Source organism: Gossypium hirsutum, chromosome A10 (assembly GCF_007990345.1).
Source record: "Gossypium hirsutum isolate 1008001.06 chromosome A10, Gossypium_hirsutum_v2.1, whole genome shotgun sequence".
NCBI classification, from domain to species: domain Eukaryota; kingdom Viridiplantae; phylum Streptophyta; class Magnoliopsida; order Malvales; family Malvaceae; genus Gossypium; species Gossypium hirsutum.
In genome coordinates this window covers 85,714,458-85,737,293 of record NC_053433.1, presented here as the reverse complement: position 1 = coordinate 85,737,293, position 22,836 = coordinate 85,714,458, and the positions used below count along the sequence as shown (strand labels likewise).

Here is a 22,836-nt window from a genome sequence, read left to right as displayed (position 1 = left end):
GAATTTATAGAGGAGATGTCATTGAATAACTATCAGTGGCAAGTCAAGAGAACAAAGCCAATGAAAGCAGGCGCTGTTTTCAACCTCGACACAGTTACTATGCTATTTAACCAAGTAGAACTCTTAAATGAAAAGATTGACGGTTTGTGTGGTTCTACTCAGTTATATCCAGTGATGAGGTGCGATTCTAATGGAGGAGGAGCATGTATAGAATATCAACCCTTCAACCCTAGCATCGAGGAGGAAAAAGTCCAATATATGGGTAACAATAACTCTAGATCCCAAAATAACCCATATAGTAACATTTATAATGCAGGTTGGAGGAACCATCCCAATTTCTCGTGGGGCAGTCAAGGAAATCAAAGGCCACAACATCCTCCGGGTTTTCAACAACCACCTTATTAGTAAGAAAAGAAGTCGAACCTTGAGGAGATGCTAACCAAATTCATCTCAGTGTCAGAAACTCGTTTTCAGAATACTAAGACAGCACTCAAAAATCAACAAGCATCAATCCAGGGGCTCGAAACTCAGATTGGACAGCTTGCTAAGTTAATTTCCAAATGACCACAAGATAGCCTGCTAAGCAACACTAAATTTAACCCAATGGAGCAACTCAACGCGATTGCCATTCAAGATGAGGAAGGGATAGTTGCAAAACCAAGGCCAGAAACAGTGGTAAGCAAAGGTAAGAATGAGGTCGGCCAAAATGACCCAAAGCCGGTAAGTACAGAATATAAACCTCGTGTGCCATACCCCAATGCGACAAGGAAAGACTGCTCAGATGAACAATTTGGTAAATTCCTTAAACTCCTAAAAAAATTATATATTAACTTACCGTTTATTGAAGCTTTATCGCAGATGCCAAACGCAATGAAATTTTTAAAAGAGCTTTTAGCAAATAAGCGAAAGTTGGATGAGGCTTCACATGTGAAGCTAAACACAGTTTGCTTAGCTATTCTACAGAATAAACTACCCAACAAATTGAAAGATCCAGGGATTTTTACAATTCCTTGCTTAATTGGTAGTTTAGATGTTAATAATGCATTAGCTGATTTAAAAGATGGTATTAACGTCATGCCTTACAAAATGTTTAAATAATTAGGTCTTGGGAAACCCAAACAAACTAGGATGAGCATTCAATTAGCAGATAAAACTATAAGATTTCCTAGGGGAATTATTGAATATGTGCTAGTTAAAATCGATAAATTTATATTTCCCGTTGACTTCGTTGTTCTAGACATAGAGGAGGATAGCAACACTCCTTTGATTTTAGAAAGACCCTTTTTAGCAACTGCTAGAATGATTATTGATATTGGCACAGGTGAGCTCACACTTCGTGTGGGAGACGAAACAATCACCCTTCAAGCTCGCAATTCCGGGAACACATCGAAAATTAAAGGTGATTGTCTAAACCATTCTTCTAAATCTGACAATATGGTGCAACCTGCTTTGCAGGAAATGAGTTTGAAGGAAGTACATGAGTTATTTTCAAGCAATAGTAGAGGACCTATTCATGAAGAACGAAGGCTACAAATCGAGGAGCTAGATGAATGGCAGACATATAAACCGAGAACACACGATAAACCAAAACTACGCCAGAACAAACTCAATACCTTTCCAAATCAACTTAAGGTTGGAGATAAAGTTTTATTAGATGCCACAGATCCTCACATTGTCACTACCAAACCGAATGAAGAAATTCCTCTTATGGTACTTAGCATTTTTTCATTCGGTACAGTCGAGGTAAGTCATCCTAAGTTCGGCACTTTTAAGGTAAACAATACCTGCCTAAAACCTTATTTTGATGAGATTCACAGAGGAATGAGGAGTATAAACTCCTCGAACCACCATGATCATTCAATGGAGAGGTAAGTCGAGCTTAGACTATAAATAAGAGCTTCTCGGGAGGCAACTCGAGCACTAACTGTATTAACTTCTTTAAATTTTAGTACCTAACTTACTAACGAAGCTCTTGAATACAAGTTTACCACACAGACACGGCCAAGCACACAGGCGTGCTTAAGATCGTGTGGAAATAGGGCAAAGATTTTTCTCAGCACGGGCTACGACAAATCGCCACGGCCATGCAACATGGTCGTGGGTAAACCTGCCAAAACAACACGGGCGTGCGACACGCCCGTGCCTAGAAACCGTGGCCAAACCTGTCAAATTAACACGGTCATGCGCCATGCCCGTGTCTAGAACCCGTGGTCGAACCTGTCAGATTAACATGGGAGGGGGCCTACATACATGGGTGTGGGAGAAGCGAACAAAGCCAGACACCGCAGTGTGACATGGTCGTGTGCACCCACATGCCCAAGGAAAATGGGCGTGGGCCAAAAGTCAGAAGCACCCAAATTTAAAATTCGCGATCACATGGGCAAAAATTAGGGAACACGGGCATGTCCCCTGGCTGTGTGTCCCAAAATCTATAAATACCCTTCACTATTCATCATCTTCTTCACCCAAAATCCCTAACCCTAGCTGCTGCAAATCCATAAGGCCTCCTTGCCACGCCCGTGCGCTGCCTCCAACTCTATTTTCGACGCCCATTCTCATCTTTTTAGCGTTTATTTACTCTTTTCTCTTTTATTTTACTTAGTTCTAATGCTAATTACCATGTTAATCTTCATTTATCCTATACTATTTCCATGTTGCTATCATTCAAATCCCATTGTTAGATTAGCTACCATTTATTTCATGCGACATTTTTCTTTATTACTTCATAATTTCTCAAGCCCCATTTACATATTCTAATTCAATATTAACTTGCTTATTATTCTTTGCCATTATAACCCATGCAATGTGATACATTCATGCTTTTTTCATTTCCATCAAGATCTTTGCCATTTTGATTTCCATACTAATACCACAACATTAAGCTATAAAATTTATTGTTTTGGTTAGGTCTGTTAGTGTTAGTAGTTGTGCCTGAAATTATTTATGACCTTTTCCTTGTTGAATTTGTTTACATTTTACCTTATCCAATCATCAAAACGGAATAATAGTTTTGCTTGCAGGTATACCATGTCATCTTCATGAGGAAAGAAAGTCGTTGTCCCTGCTTTGAAGAAAAGGAAGGGAACGTGTTAGCACCAAAGAAGGATAGATGGGAACTGCTGCTGTAATATAAGAGTAGACCATTGAACTTTATTAATTTTACCCAACGCTGATCACCCTTTTTTGCAATTCCTCATTGGGCCCCAAGAAGAACTTTTCTAGATTCTACGGGCCCGACCCTTGGAAGTGAGCCACTGTATAGATTGGGCCGCGTTAGAGCAAGTCTAACTCGCGGATACAATTCGGGCCCTCCTCACCATCAATCCTTGGGGGCTTTTCTTTAAGATTGTCAAGCCGACATATCTCAAACTCACTATGGAACTCTGCTCAATGTTCCATCTTCAGATCGTGATGGCCAGTTTTGATGACTTGGGAACAATCCAATTTGGCCTCGGCGGTCTAGTCCGCCAGTTGAACGTCCCAGAGTTCGAAACCACACTAAGCCTTTACAGTGAGGAGTTCATGGAGGAGAATGAGCTCCACGCTCTCAATCGCCACATCTATCACTCTCCTTCACGGTGTTGGAACACCCTCACCCTCGGCGCTGCCTTCTACAATTCTAGCTGCTCCAAGGCATCGGCTCTCCCTCCATCTCTAAGGTACTTACATGCCATTTTGGCTCACATGTTAACAGGAAGGTGAGAGAGCACCGGCGTCATCAACACTCACGATGCCTACTTTCTATGGTGTATGTCACACAGGCACATCATAGACCTTGCTTATTTCATTACCCTTGCCATTCAACATCAAACGGAGCGACATAGGAAGGGGGTCATCTCCATTGGGCCCTATGTGACGCGGTTGGCTCGGCACTTCGAGCTTCTCAACACAGTAGCCCAATCATCGTCCCTCATTCTCATGGGCCAAATGTCCCCACAGGGCATCTCGAGCATGCTAAGTATGAGGATGATTGAAAAACAATGTGGCACCTTCCAAACTCAGTAACGTCTTGCCCAATCCACCGAGGAGAAGGTCCCCAAGGACATTACTGATGATGTCCCTCCATGTCACGAGGACCCACCATCTCAGCCACCACCTCCTTTTCCTCCAGTTCATGCGGCGGCTTCATACGCTGACATCTCTGAGCGCCTAACTTGATTCGAGCAGTAGTGTTTTCAATGCTTCGATCACATTGATGCTACACTACACCAGATTTGTCAGCACTTCCACATCTCATCGTCACCCCCACCTCGCGAACCATCTAGCGATGAAGATGTTTAAAAAATTTTATTTATTATTTATTTTTATGTTTTGACTTTTATTTTAAAACTACTTTTTATTTTTCTTTAAGCTTGTTTTTATTAGGTTTCATAATTTTTATTTAACAATTTTTACTTTCGACTATTTCATATCGAGTAATTATGCTTCCTTATATTTCTTAAAAAGTTCTTGATTCTGTTACAGTTATAAAGAGCTCCTAAGCTCATCATCGCATAAGAACTAAAAACTCCACCGGGAAAGGTTCTCCACGACTGCCATGTCCTGCTCGACCACGACCATAGCTACCACCAGATATAATATTCTTTTGGCGTAGGACTTATGGACTAATGAACCTCTACCACCACCGAAGTATCCTCCTCCATCCTCACACCGATTATTCACTAAAACTCTAGTTCAAGGAAATTCATTCATCACTCAGGAAGTTTCACTTCTCTCCCTATCTTATATTTATATTCTTTTCTATATATCTATCTTTGTACATTGAGGGCAATGTACATTTTTAGTGTGGGGGGTATTCATTTCACTATTAGAAAAATCCCTAAATGATTGCCTTGTTCTATTGAAAAGCTCTCATATCATGTTTAGGATAAATTTTGATTGATTTATGATTTTTATTGATATATCTTAAATTAAAACATAGGCATTCATGCATTGATTATTTAAACTTTAAGATATTAGAGAATTAAGCATGATAAGTTGATTTTTAAGAATTTAAAATTTTAAGTTGTTTCCCCAAGTTTAGGTATTATTTTGAATTGGAATTCACAAGTTTAAACATCAAAAAGCCAGAATTTTTGTGAGATCTTGAGCCTTTACAGCATCTATTATTTCTTTCATGCTCACTTTCATTATGAGTGCGTCAGTATTGAATTGTTATTCTAGAACTTGCTTGATTATGCATGTCAAGACCACACCATTTGATTTGATATGTCAAAATGATAAAGGCACTTAGGTTTAACCCACTCACTCCATAAAAGCCTACCTTCACAATTAACCCTTAGGGAACCCCCTTGAGCCTAACAACCAATTCATTAATTTACCCTCAATATTAACCCATAACTCATTATTGTTGAAATCCCCTAAATTAATTTGATCCTTATTTTTGTCAAGATTTGAGTTGGAATAGTTGCTTAGCTATATTTTATTCTATTTTGTAATTTGACTTGTTCTGAAAAAAAAATACATGTATACATATTAGTAGTAGTGATCTTCTGAGCTAAAGAAGTTAAATTCCATATTCTGAGAAAGAGCTCTATTGTATGCAATTGATGACTAGTTATTTTTCTAGTTAGGCAATTTTTCAACTCAATCTCGATTCTAACCCTTTTTTTTAGCTTGTGACCACACCCTCTAACCAAAGCCACGTTACAACCCTCTAAAGACCTTTTGATTAATTTTTCATCTCAATTTATAGTGGTGGAGATTTGATTTTCATGCAAGCCTATGGTAATGACTTTTCATTATTGACTATTGAGTGCTTCATTTATTGTACTTAAACACCTAGAGTGATTTGAGTGAATCTTTAGTGAGGATGTGAAACTCTGTGATATTTTGAACCAAAGGTAATTACTTAAATGAGGGGAGACACCTATGATTTAATGATAAAATACTCAACTTGGAATGTTTGAAACTTTGATGTTCTTTCGGTTGAATTTTCAATGTATGATTACCTATGGATTATTTTGAGATATTATCGATAGAAATTATAAGTTGAGAAGAATTTATTTTGATTATGAGTTGAGGATTTTGCTTGAGGACAAGCAAATGCTTAAGTGTGGGGGTATTTGATAAACCGTAATTTATACATATTTCTATCCCATGCTTAACACATTTTATGGATGATTTTTCCTTAGATTTGGTGAATTTGATGCTCCTAATTCCTTAATTTCATGTTTTATACTTAGGTGAGATAGGAGAGTGAAAGGAATGAGAAACGAGCCAAAAACAGAGAAAATGGGCCAACGAACGAAATCAACACGGCCTGGACCTCCTCACACGGGCAGACCACACAGTCGTGTCAATTTGGTAGAATCGAAACACGACTCACACGGGTGGACCACACGCCCATGCCTATTTAGCAGGCTTGACCACGGCCTGAAGTAATCGCACACGGGCTTGTCACACGGGCGTGTCCTTGTCGAGCCCAAATTGAGTCCAATTCGAAAAAGGCCAATTTTGAGGGTTCTTAGGCATTTTAAAGCCTATAAATACACCCTAGAGGAGGAGGAAAAGGGGACACACGAAGAAGGAAGCAGGGAACTACTAAAGGAAAGCCGATTGATCTATTTCAGAAGCCGGATTCATCATCAAGATTGAAGATCTCCCTTCAATTTCCCTTCAGGAGTTTTAGGATTTTCTTTATGTTTTGTATTCATTATTCTTCTGAGATGTTTACCTTTTTAGTTATGAACTAAAACCCCTAAATACCTAAGGGGAATGAAACCTAAGGCAGATCTTGTTATAATTTTCTGAATTGTATGATAAATATTTGACTTGTTCTTAATTATGTGTTCTTAATTCTTGTCTTGATATTCCAGGATACTGATTCAAGTTAAGCTCTTATTTAGAGGAGGAATAGACCCTACCTAAGAGTACATTTGTCATAATTAAGTGGAGTTGATTACACGCCTAGTGATAGGGTGACAAGATTTTGCCGGATTAGGGTGAAACCTAATAAGGGGATCCATAGATCGAGTTAATGCAACCCTAGGGAGTTAATTAGAAAGAGATTTCAATTATTCAACCTAGGGTTAGACGTTGTTAGTCTTGAGAGGGATAATAATATAACTTAGGCATTTCTACGGATCAAGTCAAATGAATAAATCATCCGATTCAAAGTCAAATAACAAGTGAAGTCTAGGTGGATTTTTCCTTAGGTATTGTCTTAATTCAATCGTTTTTCCAAAAGTAATTCCCCAATTCTATTTCCTGTGATTTCTTAGTTTAGTTAATTAGTTAGATAAACAAAACCCTTTTATTTTTAGGCTAGATAAAAAAACAAAAGTTAACACTAGTACTTTTAGTTCCTTTGGGTTCGATAATCCAGTCTTGCTAAAGCTATACTACTATTCGATAGGTATACTTGCCTTTGTCGTGATAATAGTTAGTTTCAAGAATGATTCATTATAAATATTTAAAACCTATTACGAATATCACGTAACACTGACCGTCGGTTTGCGGATGGAAAGTCGTGATAAAATTCAACTTTGTCCCCAAAGCTTCTTGTAACTTTTTCCAAAATCTCAAAGTAAACCTCAGATCTCTATCCGAAATAATCGACAAAGGTACTCCATGAATCTCACAATATCAGAAATATATAACTCAGCTAGTTTATCGAGTGAGTAGCCGGTATTGTGACACCCTTCATCCGTACCCGACACCAGGATAGGGTTCGAGGCATCACCGGGACTTTACATTTTGAAATGTACCAATTTGGGTCACCGGTTTTACTTCAAATTTAAAACCAGAGGTGTTCGACAGACCCTGGATATCTTAGGAATACTTCGCTAACTTGATGTATCACACACCTATGTGAGAGGGCCGTGTGGTCACACACGCCCGTGTGATTTAGGACACGCCCATGCCCTTTGGCCGTGTCCAACACTGACTTATCAACACGGTCATAGCACACGCCCGTGCTGCCTGTCTGTGGGCAACACTATCTTTTAGACACGGTAGGGACACACGCCCATGTTGCCAACTCATGTGCACTATTGATATAAAATTTTAAATGCAGGAGACACACAGCCATAGCCCACACCCATGGGAAGGAACCGTGTGTCACGTACGGCCTAGACACACGTCCGTGTGTCTAACCATGTGGATCCTAATAGGCTATCTTGCAAGCCTTTGGTCACCCTTTCTACCATCTATACTTAATGGTCATCAATTTTTGAAATAAAACAGGACTACGAATTTGTAAATCTTTGATGAATCTTATTTTATAGAAACCTCATATCATTGGTTTCATACATGAAAGGTTATTTCTTATTTAGTGTTTATGGGTTCCCATGTGATAAACGCCAAATTGCACATATCTATACCCCAAATACTTAGCATATTTATGGATGTTTATTACTAGATTTGTGGATTTTGGTGCTCTTAATCCGGTTAATTAATGTTTTGTACACAGGAGAGTACAAAGAGTCAAAAGGAGCCAAAAACGAGCTAAAAAGAGACAAAACGAACCAAATTGAGAAGATGACACGGCCTAAGCCTTGCCATACGGGCATCTCACACGCCCGTGGCCTTTGGGGGTGTCGACCAAGGTTTTCACGATTCACACGACCTGGCCATTGAGCCCACATGGCCGTGTGCAATTCAACAGATCGAACACGGCCTGGTAATCACGTCACACGATCGTGGCACATGGCGTGTCCCTTTTTCAAAGAGTTATATTTTACACGGAAAAGGGTACTTAGGGAGAAAAAAAAGCCAATCCAAAGCCTATATAAACACCCTAAGTGTGACCTAGAAAGCGGCTGTTCTTTCTAGAACTTTTCTGGAATACAGAACCACACACCAGGAATTACTTGAAGAAAGGCAGACGATCCATCTCAAAAGCCGGAGCTACTCCAAGACTGAAGATCTCTCTCAAAATTCCTTCAGGGGTTTTAGAGTTTTCTTTATGTTTTGTTATTTTATACTTTTGAGATGTACTCTTATTTTATTATGAACTAAACCCCTTAAATACCTAAGGGGGATAAAACCTATGATGGATCTAGTTATTATTATCTGAACTGTATGATAAATACTTGATTTGTTCTTAATTATGTGTTCTTAATGCTTGAGTTAATATTCCGAGTATTAATTCATGATTTGATGTGCATATGCAGAGGAGGAATAGACCCTGCCTAAGAGTAGATTTGGCATAATTAAGCGGAGTTGATCGAACGCCTAGAAATAGGGTTACGAGATTTTACCGAATTGATCGAACGCCTAGAAATAGGGTTACGAGATTTTACCGAATTAGGGTGAAACCTAATATGGGAGTCCATAGAGTGATTTACTGCTTCCCTAGGGGTTTTAATTAAAAAAGAAAATTCGATTAATTCAACTGAGGGTTAGACTTTATTAGTCTCGAAAGGGATAATAACATAGGTTAGGGAGTCTCACGAATCAAATCAAGTGAATAAATCGTCTGGTTCAGAGTCAGATAACAAGTAAAATCTAGGTGGATTCCTCTCTGGGTGTCGTCTTCATCAATTGCTTTTCTTCAAGTCTTTTTCCAAATTTTCTCTTTGCTTTAATTAAATCAGTTAATTAGTTTAAACAATTAGTTAATTAAAACAAACCCCTTTATTCTTAGGCTAGATAATAAAAAGATAGTTATTACTAGTACTTTTGGTTCCCTTGGGTACGATATCCCGATCTTGCCATTACTATACTATTGCTCTATAGGTGCGCTTGCCTTTTCGTCGTGATAATAGTTAGTCTAGGTTTGATCTTCATTATAAATATTTATTACTTGTTACGAATCACGCGATCAAGTTTTTGGCGTCATTGCCAGGGAACTGAAATATTAGGAACACTAAATTTTTATTACTTTAGCCATTTATTTTTCTTGCAATTTTATTTTATTTTATTATTTATTAATTTACTTTTTCTCTCTCTTGGCAGGTTTTTATAGTTTATGACTAGAAGAAACCCGTCAGGACCATTACTCTTTGACGAAGAAATCGATCGTAAAATCTGAAAAAATCAAAGAGAAATAAGGTGTAGTTTACGATACACGGAGAACGAGCGAGAAGACGATACTCAACCCCCAACCGAAGAGATGGCCAAAAACCCAGGTGATCAGCTGCCTCCTGCAATTGCAGCTAATCAAAATCCTGCTCCACGTACTATGTATGATTATGCTAAACCTTCTTTAACAGGAACTGAGTCTAGTATAGTAAGACCTGTTATTGCTACGAATAATTTCAAACTAAAAACTAACACAATTCAGATGATACAACAGTTTGTTCAGTTTGATGGTTTGCAGGATGAGGATCCAAACACGCACTTGGAAAATTTTCTTGAATTTTGCGATACATTCAAAATCAATGGCGTTTCTGATGATGCCATTCGTCTTCGGTTATTTCCCTTTTCACTGAAAACAAAGCTAAACAGTGGTTGAACTCGTTACCATGAGGGTCTATCACTACTTGTGAATAGATGACCGAGGAATTTTTACTAAAATATTTTCCGCTGGCTAAAACAGCTAAATTGCGTAATGATATCTCTTCTTTTGTGCAGATGGATTTAGAAACACTTTACGATGCATGGGAGAGATACAAGGACTTACTGAGAAGGTGCCTTCACCATGGGTTACCGCTTTGGCTGTAAGTTCAAACGTTCTACAATTGTGTGAATCCCTCGACAAATCAAATGATTGACGTAGCTATTGGCGAAACCATCAACAATAAAACACCGAAAGATGCCTATGAATTTATAGAGGAGATATCCCTGAATAACTATCAGTGGCAAGTTATGAGGACGAAGGCAATGAAAACAACCGACGTCTATAACATCGATTCAGTCACCAAGCTCTCAAATCAGGTAGAACTTCTCAATAAAAAGATTCATAGTTTTCTTGGTTCTACGCAGGTACATCCAGTAATGAGGTGTGACTCAAGTGGAGGAGGTGTGCATACAGAATATCAATCCTTCAATCCCACAATCGAAGAGGAACAAGTTAACTATATGGGTAACAGTAACTTTAGATCTCAAAATAACTCATACAGTATTACTTATAATGCAGGTTGGAGGAACCACCCAAATTTTTCCTGGGGAGGTCAAGGAAATCCAAAGCTATAAAATCCTCAGGGTTTTCAACAGCCACCTTATCAACAGGAGAAAAAATCAAACCTTGAAGAGATGCTTTCTAAATTCATCTCGGTGATAGAAACCCGTTTCTAAAATACCTAGACAGCACTTAAACATCAACAAGCATCGATCCAAGGGACTCAAAACTCAGATAGGCCAGCTGTCCAAACTAATCTCCGAATGACCACAAGGTAACCTACCAAGCAATACTGAACCTAATCTGAGGGAACACCTCAATGCAATTAGCACTCAAGATACGGAAGGATTCATTACAGCTGAGCCAGAAATACAACAAGACAACGTTATGAACAAAGGACGAGAAGAGGTAAACAATAATGATCCCAAATAGGTAAGTACAAATCATGAACCTCGTGTGCCATATCCTAAAGCGATAACAAAAGATAGAACAGAAGAACCATTCGGTAAGTTTGTCAAACTCTTAAAGAAATTACATATTAACTTAACCTTTATTGAAGTTCTTTCACAGATGCCCAACTCAGTAAAATTCTTAAAGGAACTTCTGAGCAATAAAAGGAAATTAGACGCTGTATCACATGTGGAACTCAATGCAGTCTGCTCAGCTATTCTAAAGAATGAGCTACCTAACAAATTGAAAGATCTAGGGAGTTTTACAACTCCTTGCTTAATTGGTAGTCTATCTGTGAATAATGCTTTACCTGATTTAGGGGCAAGTATAAAAGTTATGCCATATAAAATGTTTAAATGACTAGGTCTCGGTAAACCCAAACAGACTAGGATGAGCATACAATTGGCTGACAAAACAGTTAGATTTCCTAAGGGTATTATTGAAGATGTTCTCATTAAAATTGATAAATTTATTTACCCATCAGACTTCGTTGTCTTAGATATGGATGAGGATAATGAGGTACCTTTAATTTTAGGATAACCATTTTTAGCAACTGCCAGACCCATTATTAATGTAGTCATAGGAGAGCTAACACTTCGTGCAGGTGACGACGCAGTAACACTCTAAGCACGCGACTCAGTCAAAACCTCTAACACTCAAGATAATGCTATAAAAACTATCGATGATAAAACTAATATTTAGTCGTCCTTGTAGGAACTTCCTCAAACAAAGACAACAGAGACAGTGCGCTACTATCATGAAGAGAACAAAGACGTCCATGAAGAACGAAGACTACGGATAAAGGAGCTAGACGAATGGCGAGAACACAAACCGAGTATACATGATAAACTGAAACTATGCAAAAATAAGCCCGATACCTCTCCTATTCAACTTCAGGTCGGCGATACAGTCTTACTAGATGCCGTTGATCCTCACATTGTCCCTACCACACCAAATGAGGAAATCCCTCTTACAGTATTTTGTATTTTTCCATTCGGTACAGTGAAGGTGATTCATCCTAAGTTCTGCACTTTTAAGGTAAACAACACCCGTTTAAAACCTTATTTTAAAATTGACAATAGGAATGAGGAGTATGAACTCCTCGAACCACCATGATCATTCAACGGAGAGGTAAGTCGAGCTTAGACTATAAATAAGTGATTCTCGGGAGGCAACCCGAGCACTAACATATTTTGATTTCTTTAAATTGCAAAGTTTTTCAGCACACACGGCTAGGCAAACTGGCGTGCCTAAAGCCGTGGCCAAATAGGGGAAGAGACACGATCGTGCGAGACGGCCATGTTGAAGTAGGACATGATTTCACCAAAACACGGGGTGCGATAAATCCCCACGATCGTGCAACATGGCCTTAGGTGAACTTGATAGGAAAACACGGGTGTAAAAACCCATGGGTGTGCCAAGGATAAGGCTCGTTTCTGTTTCTTCGACAAGGACGTGTGACACGTCTGTGCCCTTCAGCCGTGTAAAACAATCCACGGGCGTGCTATCATAACACACGGGCGTGGAAAAAGCGAACAAAGCTAGGCACGGCCGTGCGACATGGCCGTGTGCCACACACGCCCAAGACACACGGCCGTGGGATAGTAGCCATGCACGACCTAAATTGAAAAATTCAAAAAACACGGGCTCATCCTCAAAGTACACGGGCGTGGCCCTAGGCTGTGTGACCCTTCCCTATATAAAAAAACCACTATTCATCTTCTTCCCCTTTTCAAAACCCTAGCTGAAAACTCCTCTTCCCCACCCCCTAATCCTTATTCCGGCCACCATTCCCAAGATTCTCACTTCCCCAACCCTCAAATCACCCTGAAATCCATTCCCCTTATATTAATCCCACTTTCCCCTCTCTATACCCTCCATTTTTCCTCCACACGGCTATACCCCCGCGTCACACGCCCGTGCTTGACATCAACACACCTGTGTGCCGCCATACAGCAGCCTTTGGTTCACTTTCTCAAATTTATTTTTCTAATTTGTATTGCTACATTAGTGTTTTACATGCTTTACATAGATATTGTAATATTTTGCTTTAGACAAGTAAAGAATTTACCTTAGAATTTTCTATATTTGAATTATTTAAGCCATTAAATAGCATATACTAGTTTTGGGCCTCTTGCTTAACTACTGATGTATCTTGGATTCTATCAATGCTCATATATTTTCAAGTACATTACGTCATCATCAAGAGGAAAGAAGGTCGCGGTCCCATCCCCAAAGAGACGTAGGGGACCGGGTTCTTCCTCAGTGTGTGCTACAGCCGAAGTTCGGCACCCGTTTCTTGAATTTCCACAAGCTTCGCAGGAGGAGCTATTTCAGATACTACGCACACGACCCATCACCACAGGTCACTGCATCAACTGGGTTGCCGTAGAGCAAGTCTAGCTCGCTGATGCCATCCGCGCCCTCCTGTCCACAGACCCATGGGAATGGTTCTTCGCTATTACCGAGCCCACTTATTTAGAGCTAACTTTAGAATTATGCTCTACTTTTCATTTACAGGTGGTGATGACGAATAATGACGACCTAGGCACCATTCACTTCCGATTAGGCGGTTCAGTTCATGTGATGAGTGTCCCAGAGTTTGGAGTTGCTCTGGGACTTTACACTGATGAGTTTATGGAAGAGGAGGACATGAATGCACTCCCACGTAATATCCACATCTCTCCCTCCTTGTGCTGGAAGGCTTTGGCACTATTCTTTTCCACCTACGACCCCAGCCGCTCAAAGGCCTCAGCTCTCCCCCCTTTCCTACGATATCTCCATTCCATATTGGCACACACCTTGACCAGAAGGAGAGAGAGCACCAATGTCGTCACCACCCACGATGCCTACTATTTATGGTGCATGGCGAATGCACACGTGACCGACTTAGCATACTTCATTGCTTTCGCCATTTGCCGTCAGACCGAGCGGCATAGGAAGGGAGTGATCTCCATCGACCCCTACGTGACGCACCTTGCCAGACACTTCGGTCTCCTCAACACTGCGGCCCAGTCATCAGTGCTTACCCTGATAGGTCAAATGTCCCCACAGGACATCACAACTATGTTACACATGAGGATGATCGAGCGCCGACGTGGGACCGATCCTCCTCAGTACTGCCTCTCGCATGCCATTGACGAGGAGGATCTTGAGGATATCCCTGATGATGTTCCCCCACAGCATGAGGAGCCTTCTACCACACCACCTAGGGAACGACCAGCTTATGCGGCTGCTTCATTGGCACACCTTTCTGACCGACTCGCCCATTTCGAGCAGTATTACACTACACAGTTCGAGATGATCCATGAGCGAGATCGGCGACAGGACTGACAGATGGACAATATGCAAGCCATAATGCAGCAGTTGTGCCAACACTTCCACATCGCCACTCCAGCACTACACCTGAGGGCCCTACCGACGAGGATCATTGACTCCTCCTATTTATTTTTTATTATTATTTATTCTTTTTTTATTTTTATTTTTATTTTTCTTTTAATTTTCATTTCAATTTTATTATTTTATTTTGAAAGACATATCTATATTAGTAAATTTTACTTTTTCCATTTTCTGGTATTTCTAACAAGTAATTCCACTATGCTCTCTTCCACACTAACTCTTAATAAACTCTTGATGATTCTACAGACTTTCAAGCAAAGCTGCTAGGAATATTTTACGGAATGAGGAAACAAAAGGGAAACAATACCTCATAAGTGCCATGTTCAACGACCCAATTTCTTCATCTAGCCAAGAACAATGGCAGCTACCACTTTCCCCGAACACTCCATCCTCAGAATCAAGCTCCACATCCATATAACAGGGAGTTTCACCTCCTTTCCTCTTATAATTTTCTTTATTTTGAATAATCTATCTTTGTACATTGAGGGCAATGTACATCTTAAGTGTGGGGGGTGAACATGAAACCTAAATTTTTGCATTATTCTCAAATCTCTGAATTTGGTCTTGTGCTCAAGTGATTTTCTCATAATATTGATGGAATGAATTCTGATTGATCTATAATTATTGTTGATATGTGAATTAGACCAAGGGAATTATGCATGATTATTTAATTAGAGGACCTTAAAGAATCGAGCATGATAAGTTGATATTTTGAGAACTAAAATTTTTTAGATTATTTTCCTAAATTGAGGTATTATCTTAAAATCTTAAGTATACAGGAATGACATCAAAAACCCAAATTTTTGGTGAGATTTTTGAGCCTTTTGAGCATATAGCTTTCTTTCTTGCTCACTTCTTTTGTGGATTGAGTGTGTCAACATTGAACTGTTATTCTAGAGCTTGCTTTGATTATACATATCGAGATCACACGTATGATTTGATATACTGAGATGATAAAAGCACTTAGGTTTTCACCCATTTACTCCATAAAAAGCCTTCCCACATAATTAAACCCTTAGTGAAACCCTTTGAGCCTACTAACCCTTTTTTTATTGATTAACCCTTATCATTAACCCATTAACCCATTATTGTTGAAATCCTCCTACTGAATTTGACCCTTTTTATCGAGATTGAATTTAATATTGTTACTTCGCTATGTTCACCATTTTTTGTCACTGAATCATGAAGTATGATTTCTATATTGTATCGACTTGATTTGTTCTTAAAAAAAAATGTAATTCTCAGCAAGCTAAAATTGTCATGAACTCATGTAAAATAGTTCTAGATATTTGTTTGTGATTCAGTAATTACGTTTTTGATAGTGGGGTAATATATTAAAATTATCTCGATTCTAACCTTTGTCTCTTCAGCTTGTATCCATACCTGTAACCTAAACCCCGTTACAACCATGCAAAGACCTTTTTGATTAGTGTATCATATCAATTACAAGTGGTGGAGATTTGATTTTCATGAAAGCCTATGGTAATAACTTTTCATGTTAGACAATCGAGTGCTTAATCTTGAACCTTAAACACTTTGAGTGATTTGAGTGAATCTTTAGTGAGGATGTCATCTCTTGTATATTTAGGACTAAAGTTAATTACTTAGAGGAAGGAGATTACCTATGATTTTATTATCAAAATATTCGATTTAGATTGTTTGAGGCTTTTAATGCCCCTATAGTTGAATTCTCACTATATGATTTTCTGTGGAATAACTTGTAACATTATCAGTAATGATTATGTGATTGAGAAGAATGAATTCTAGCAGTAAATGAGAATTTTGCTTGAGGACAAGCAAATGCTTAAGTGTGGGGGTATTTGATAAATGCCAAATTATACATATCTATCCCCAAATACTTAGCATATTTATGGATGTCTTTTACTAGATTTGTGGATTTTGGTGCTCTTAATCCGGTTATTTCATGTTTTGTACTCAGGAGAGCACTAAGAGTCAAAAGAAGCCAAAAATGAGCTAAACAAGGACAAAATGGACCAAATTGAGAAGATGACATGGCCTAAGCCTTGCCACACGGGCATCTCACACGCCCGTAGCCTTCGGGGGTGTCGACCAACGTTTTCACGATTCACACGGCCTGGCCATTGAGCCCACATGGCCGTGTACAATTCAACGGATCAAACACGGCCTGGTAATCACGTCACACAGTCGTGGCACACGGGGGTGTCCCTGTGACAGCCCTAATTTGACCATAGTCGAAAAGTGGTTTCGGAACCACAAAATTGAGTCACGAAAATAAATAGATGTTATATTCTGTGCTTATTGTATGTCGAATTTGTATGTGTGAATATTTTGTGCCTTGATTTTATCAATTAGATGTTAATTTATAAGAAAGGACTCATGTGATAAGACCTGAAAATGTGATAGGTGAATTTTAAAGTGGCCAAATAATGCATGAATTATTGACATGGGGGACTTGCATGTCAAATGGACCACTTTTAATATAGTGGCCGGCCATAATGATGGTTGATAGATAATATATGCATTTTATTTTAGCATTATAATAGTTAATGGCTTTATATTATGAAATAGAGAATATATAAAAAAAAAGAAAGAAAGAAGAGAGAGCCATACGTCCTTGCCTTGTTCTTGCCGAATGTTTGTGAAAGAAAGAAGAAATATGCTTTGAGGATTTCGGCAATGGAGCAAGCTAAAAATTTAAGGTAAATTTCATGTAGTTTTTGTTAATTTTTAATAGATGTGTGATCCTTGTTTAATTAGTGTTAAAAGCCACATTAAAGTTCATCTTTTCTTCATTCTTCCAACCGACAATAAATGAGAAAAGGAGATTATGGAATCTAGGGAAGAGGCCGGTTACATGCTGTGGAAAAACCATGAAATTATTTGCTTAGGAGTTAAAATTTTGAAGGGGCATGGTAACACTTCTACACTCTCCGCTATCTATAGCTTTTTGTTGATAAATTCTGGTTAAGTTGTTGGTTTAATTTTGACCGAATGTGTGAGGGAAGGAACAAATTGAATTGTTGTAATCGGAGTTGGGAAATATTAGTAAGCTTTCCTTGAATATTTTTCTTTATTCTTTAGTGTTTGATAATTTTTGGAATCTGTTAAATTGCGGTCTGAATTTTACCCCCATTAATAATATTAATTGCTGCTATTTTTATACTTTCGGTGGAGGTGTAAATGCTGTTGAATATTGCAATGATAAGGATGTTTAAAAAAAAGTGTATGTATGTATGTTTTATGGATTTTCCATTTGATGTGTTAAAGTAGTAGTAAATTGTCATTTAAATGTTAATAAATGTGGTCTGAGTGATTTTAAATCATGTAAATAATGGTTGAAGTTGCAAATGAATAAATGGTGATGTATTTATTAAGTCTGAAATTTGAGATAAGGAGTGTTTGATGCTGCAGATGTATGACTGAATGCCAATTGATGTGTTAAAGGGGTTAATGCAATCATTATTGAAGGTATTAAATGAGAATAAAAGCAGAGTAAATGCTATAGGATTTATGTTTTAAGTGTTAGTTAATGAGTTAGTTATATGGTGATAAATAGCCATATGTTTATATTATTAAAGTTGGTTTTAGTGGATTAATTGAGCTGCTGTAATGCAAGATTTGAATGCTATCTGAATTGATAATAAGTACTTAATTGTACTGCCATATTTTTTATATTAATGTTGTTTATTAAAGAGTATCTTAATGCTATCCAAATATGTAATCTTTGTAACTTTAAGTTTCATGAACAAATATAAATTCCTATTGTATTCATGTTGCCCAAATTGAAACGAATTGGATAATGGTTGTGTTTCCGTTGACCATTTGTGAGTAATAAAGATGTTTTTATTAATTGTAATTAAATGATAGGATGGTTTGAGTTCGAACTTGATTTGATATTTGAGTTAGTTAATATATATTGATTTATTATTATGTTTTAATTGTGAAAGAAATAGATCGATTATAAGCCAGGGATAAGAGAAGGTCGTGGAATAATCATCTTTGACTTGAGGTAAGTTCTTAAGTGTTTGTGTTTGATTATGTTATATGCTTAACAGTGGAATAGTCATAATTAAGAAGATGTTTGATTGTATATATATATATATACATATGTGCGTTGCGTTGAATGAATATTAAATTAAAGTTATGAGCCGTATGTGACTAGCATATCTAGTCGACTTTGATACTATTAAATGATGTACTAAGATATGTGTTCCAATGTGGAAATTAAACCCTATGTGGTTGACAGGATGTAAATCTTTTTCATAGATATGTGTTTCAGTTATACGTAATTGAGGTATAAGTTATGAAAGTGTGAAAGAACAGGTGAATTGTTTATCGAAATGTGATATTCGAGCTTCGGGCCTAGCAGGCTATAATGCCGGTGAAATGATATTGGGCTTCGGGCCTAGCAGGCTATAATGCCGGTGAAATGATATCGGGCTTCAAGCCTAGCAGGCGAAATGCCAGTGAATGAGTTCAGACTTAAAGTCTAGCAGGCTTCGTGCTGGTGATGAATTCGGGTTTAAAACCTAGCAGGCTAAATGCCGGTGTTTTGATAAAAGTCTAAGACTATAAGACCTTGTGTTAAATCGACAATTGAATTTGTTCAATACATTAAGTTGGCCAGGTATGTGATATATACTTATACATGTTAGATCGATTGGAATTGAACCATGAATGTGAAATGAGAAGCATATGTAAAGATGTCATATGTGTATGTGTGTATTCGGTCAAGGTGAAAGGTTAGGTGAATTATGTGAAATACCATTTAGATATGAATGACGAAAGTAACTGTGGTTATGAAATGGTACAATGGTTGAATTCGATTGAATTAAAGTTGACTCTGAAGTATTTAAATACCTATGTCATATATGTGAGTATTGGTAAAACCATCGTAAATTATCGATAAGGGTGGGCTATGTGCGGAACCATCTTATAATTGCTAATTTGAGCGGTTGTGTGCGAATTATTGAGTGTGATGCATTGTATTGAGATTATGCTCAAACGAAATTATAGATATGTGATGAAATTGATTGGTGATATACAAGTTTAAATAATATGAATGCAAATAATGTGTGAAAGAGTAAATTTGTAATAAATCTGCTTGGGATAGCAGTAGTAATGTGATTTTGGAAAATCACCATAAATTGTGGGAGTTGAGTTAGAAGCTGAATAAATTATGTAATTAAATATTAATGAGTCTAGTTTCTTATAAAAGAAACCGTGTAAGCAAAAGAATTTCTGATAATGAGATATTTGAAGTGGCGTGGGACAGAGTCAAATGACTTCAGGGTCCCTTGTTCAGTTTTTAGAAAATCATTATAATTTGTACAAAAATCGTTATAAGATAAAATTTATATGCTTAGACTCCTTAATGAGTCTAGTTTCAAATGAAATCAACGAGAACATATTTTTAATTCTGTACAATGAGGATTTTGATTCGTATTGAAGAGTGGTTAGATTAGTCAAATAGTGAAATAGGGGTAACTTTAAGAAAAATCTGGTATTGATTGCCAAACAAAAAATTCTGAAAATTTATAGATAGAATATATATGAGTCTATTTTCAGGGAAAATTAACGTCAATTGATTTGGAGTTTCGTAGCTCTAGTTATAAATAATTTAGTGACTGTTGCTTAGGAAGACAACTTGTAGTGAATTTGTGATTATGTTGTAAACATTGATAAAACTTGTTAATGAGTTGCTTATTGTTTTCTTATGAACTTACTAAGCGTAAAGCTTACTTCCTTTTTTCTTTCCATACTCCCTAGGGTTGCGACGTTAGCTCGGGTTGGAGGCCACCAGAGGTATTATCACCTTGTCGAGTCTACGCTATCGGCGTATGTAAATCTTAGTGTTTCGAGTCTATGGTATGTATAGGGTTGTAAAGTTGAGTATGTAATATTATGATTAAGCCAAAGACTTTGGCTTGTTATTAAGATAGTTTATTATTCATATGCTTGTATGTTTTTATCTCCTATGATGTGGTTTATAGCATGTATATTTAGAATTAGAATTGTGATTCATTGTTGAGTAAGTAAATGATACAAGACTAAGATATTGGTAATTATTTAATAATGCCTCATGAATGTTTTGGGGCCTTGTAAGCACGATTAATGGATAAAACACGCGTATATGAAAAGTTTAAAATTGATCAAAAAAAATTTTATGGCCTAGTTTTATATAAATGGTTGAGTTTAAATTTGGTAGCGCCTCGAACCCTGTTCTGGCAAGGGATACGGGTGAAGGGTGTTACATTTAGTGGTATCAGAGCATGGTTTAGTCAATTCTCAGTATCAGAGCATGGTTTAGTCGATTCTCAGACTAACCTAGCTTAAGAGAGTCTAGATATACATGCCATAGTATTACTCGTGATAATGTGATATCTCCCGGCCCTAATAAAATTATTGGTTAAGACAGGAATGAGTTCCAGCCGAGCAAATCTTGATAGAGATAAGAGGGAAAAAAATTGAGATTAATGAATCATGCTTGTGATATGCTGAAAATAGGAAAGGTATGAAAAGAAATTTATGATTCTTTTTTTTTAAATGAACTAGTACTCATTTTGTGATACTAATGAGTTAAAGAATAGGGAAACATGGAATGAAATGAAAGTTAAGTTGTGATAAGTTCTTTCGTACATGTCAGTATTCACAGGATGATACGTATCTAACTCATTTGGCTTAGTAATTATGAGGAGAAAATTTGTTTGAAATGACAGAATGTATGAATAAATGCTTTTATTGCCTGGTTAGTAATCAGTATATGCATGAGATTGACATTTATGTCTAGACTAATGAAGTCAAGATGTCGTAATGTTGTGCTTCATAATCTCAGTTACGGATTCATAAATGTCACAATAGCTTGAAAATTGTAATGAAAGATCAAATTGGGTGGAACACAGGGAATGAGTACGATCGTTTTCTAATAAATTGATGGAAAAGACCATGGTTGGACCATGGCAATACATCAAATATGGAAGCCAGTGTAAGACATGTCCGGGACATGCATCGGCCTCGTAGGTGCAAGTGTAAGACCTTTCTAGGACAGGCATCGTCATCGAGATAGAGGAGCTAGTGTAAGACCCGTCTGGGACGTGGCATCGGCTAAACTTGTGCTAAGCGTAAGACCTATCTGGGATAGGCATCAGCACGACAATAGTAGAGCTAGTATAAGACCATAGTTGGACTGTGGCATCAAGTAGGCGATGTACTCAAAACCATAAGACGTTCTCCAATTTGATAAATAGTGACAAGTGATCAAGATTAGACGTGGAAATTTGATAAGAAATTTTTGGTAATTTGGGCAAAAGAAATGAAAGTTTGAATTGTGATAAATTCACTTATGTTTTGCTGATATTCACAGGAAATAAAGTTGCATGTATTACTGAGATGTATGAAAACGTGTTCGTAATAAGTTGGAAATTTGAAATGTTTGAATCAATGTGTGTAATGCTATGTTGTTGTTGAATGTGTACTTGCTTGAGAGTCAAAAGTTTAAAGGCTTTACAATTTTCGCCCCTTACCAGAATAGAGTTATACAGTGAGATTCTCGAAAGATACATTGCATGAGTTTGTAAAAGTGAAATTAAAGAGTACAATAGCGTAATAGTATGGGATTAGTGAAAATAGAATTAGACGGTTGATTCATGATTGAATTATATTGATGGATAAGTGCAGTAGTTATAGTCGGGCAGTTACTATGACTTCTTCGGGGCATTCTATGTGTACATTTATCTTCAGAAGTATATGTGACGGTTTAATTTCAGAAGGAATTTTTGTCATATGAAAACATTAGTTCAGCATACTAATAAACGAAAGCATCGTTGGTTTGTTTGGGTTATGTTCGATATTGCTATGTCTTTCTTTGGTAATTATTCCCATATGTGAATATGAAAATCAACAGAAAAATCTGTATGATGCTAATACTCTGTTTCTACTGATTATTGTTCGGTTGAATATTCATGAAGAGTATATTGTCTCTGTTACTATGGATTTCAGTA

The 22,836-nt window shown here is 37.5% G+C and overlaps 1 non-coding gene across 1 annotated transcript; it reads right to left on the bottom strand.

Moving 5' to 3' along the window:
- Positions 1-10,485: 10,485 nt before the first annotated feature.
- Positions 10,486-10,592, bottom strand: LOC121209162 (small nucleolar RNA R71). Its single transcript, XR_005904279.1, has one exon. It is a non-coding gene; the product is annotated as a small nucleolar RNA R71 (small nucleolar RNA).
- Positions 10,593-22,836: the final 12,244 nt, after the last annotated feature.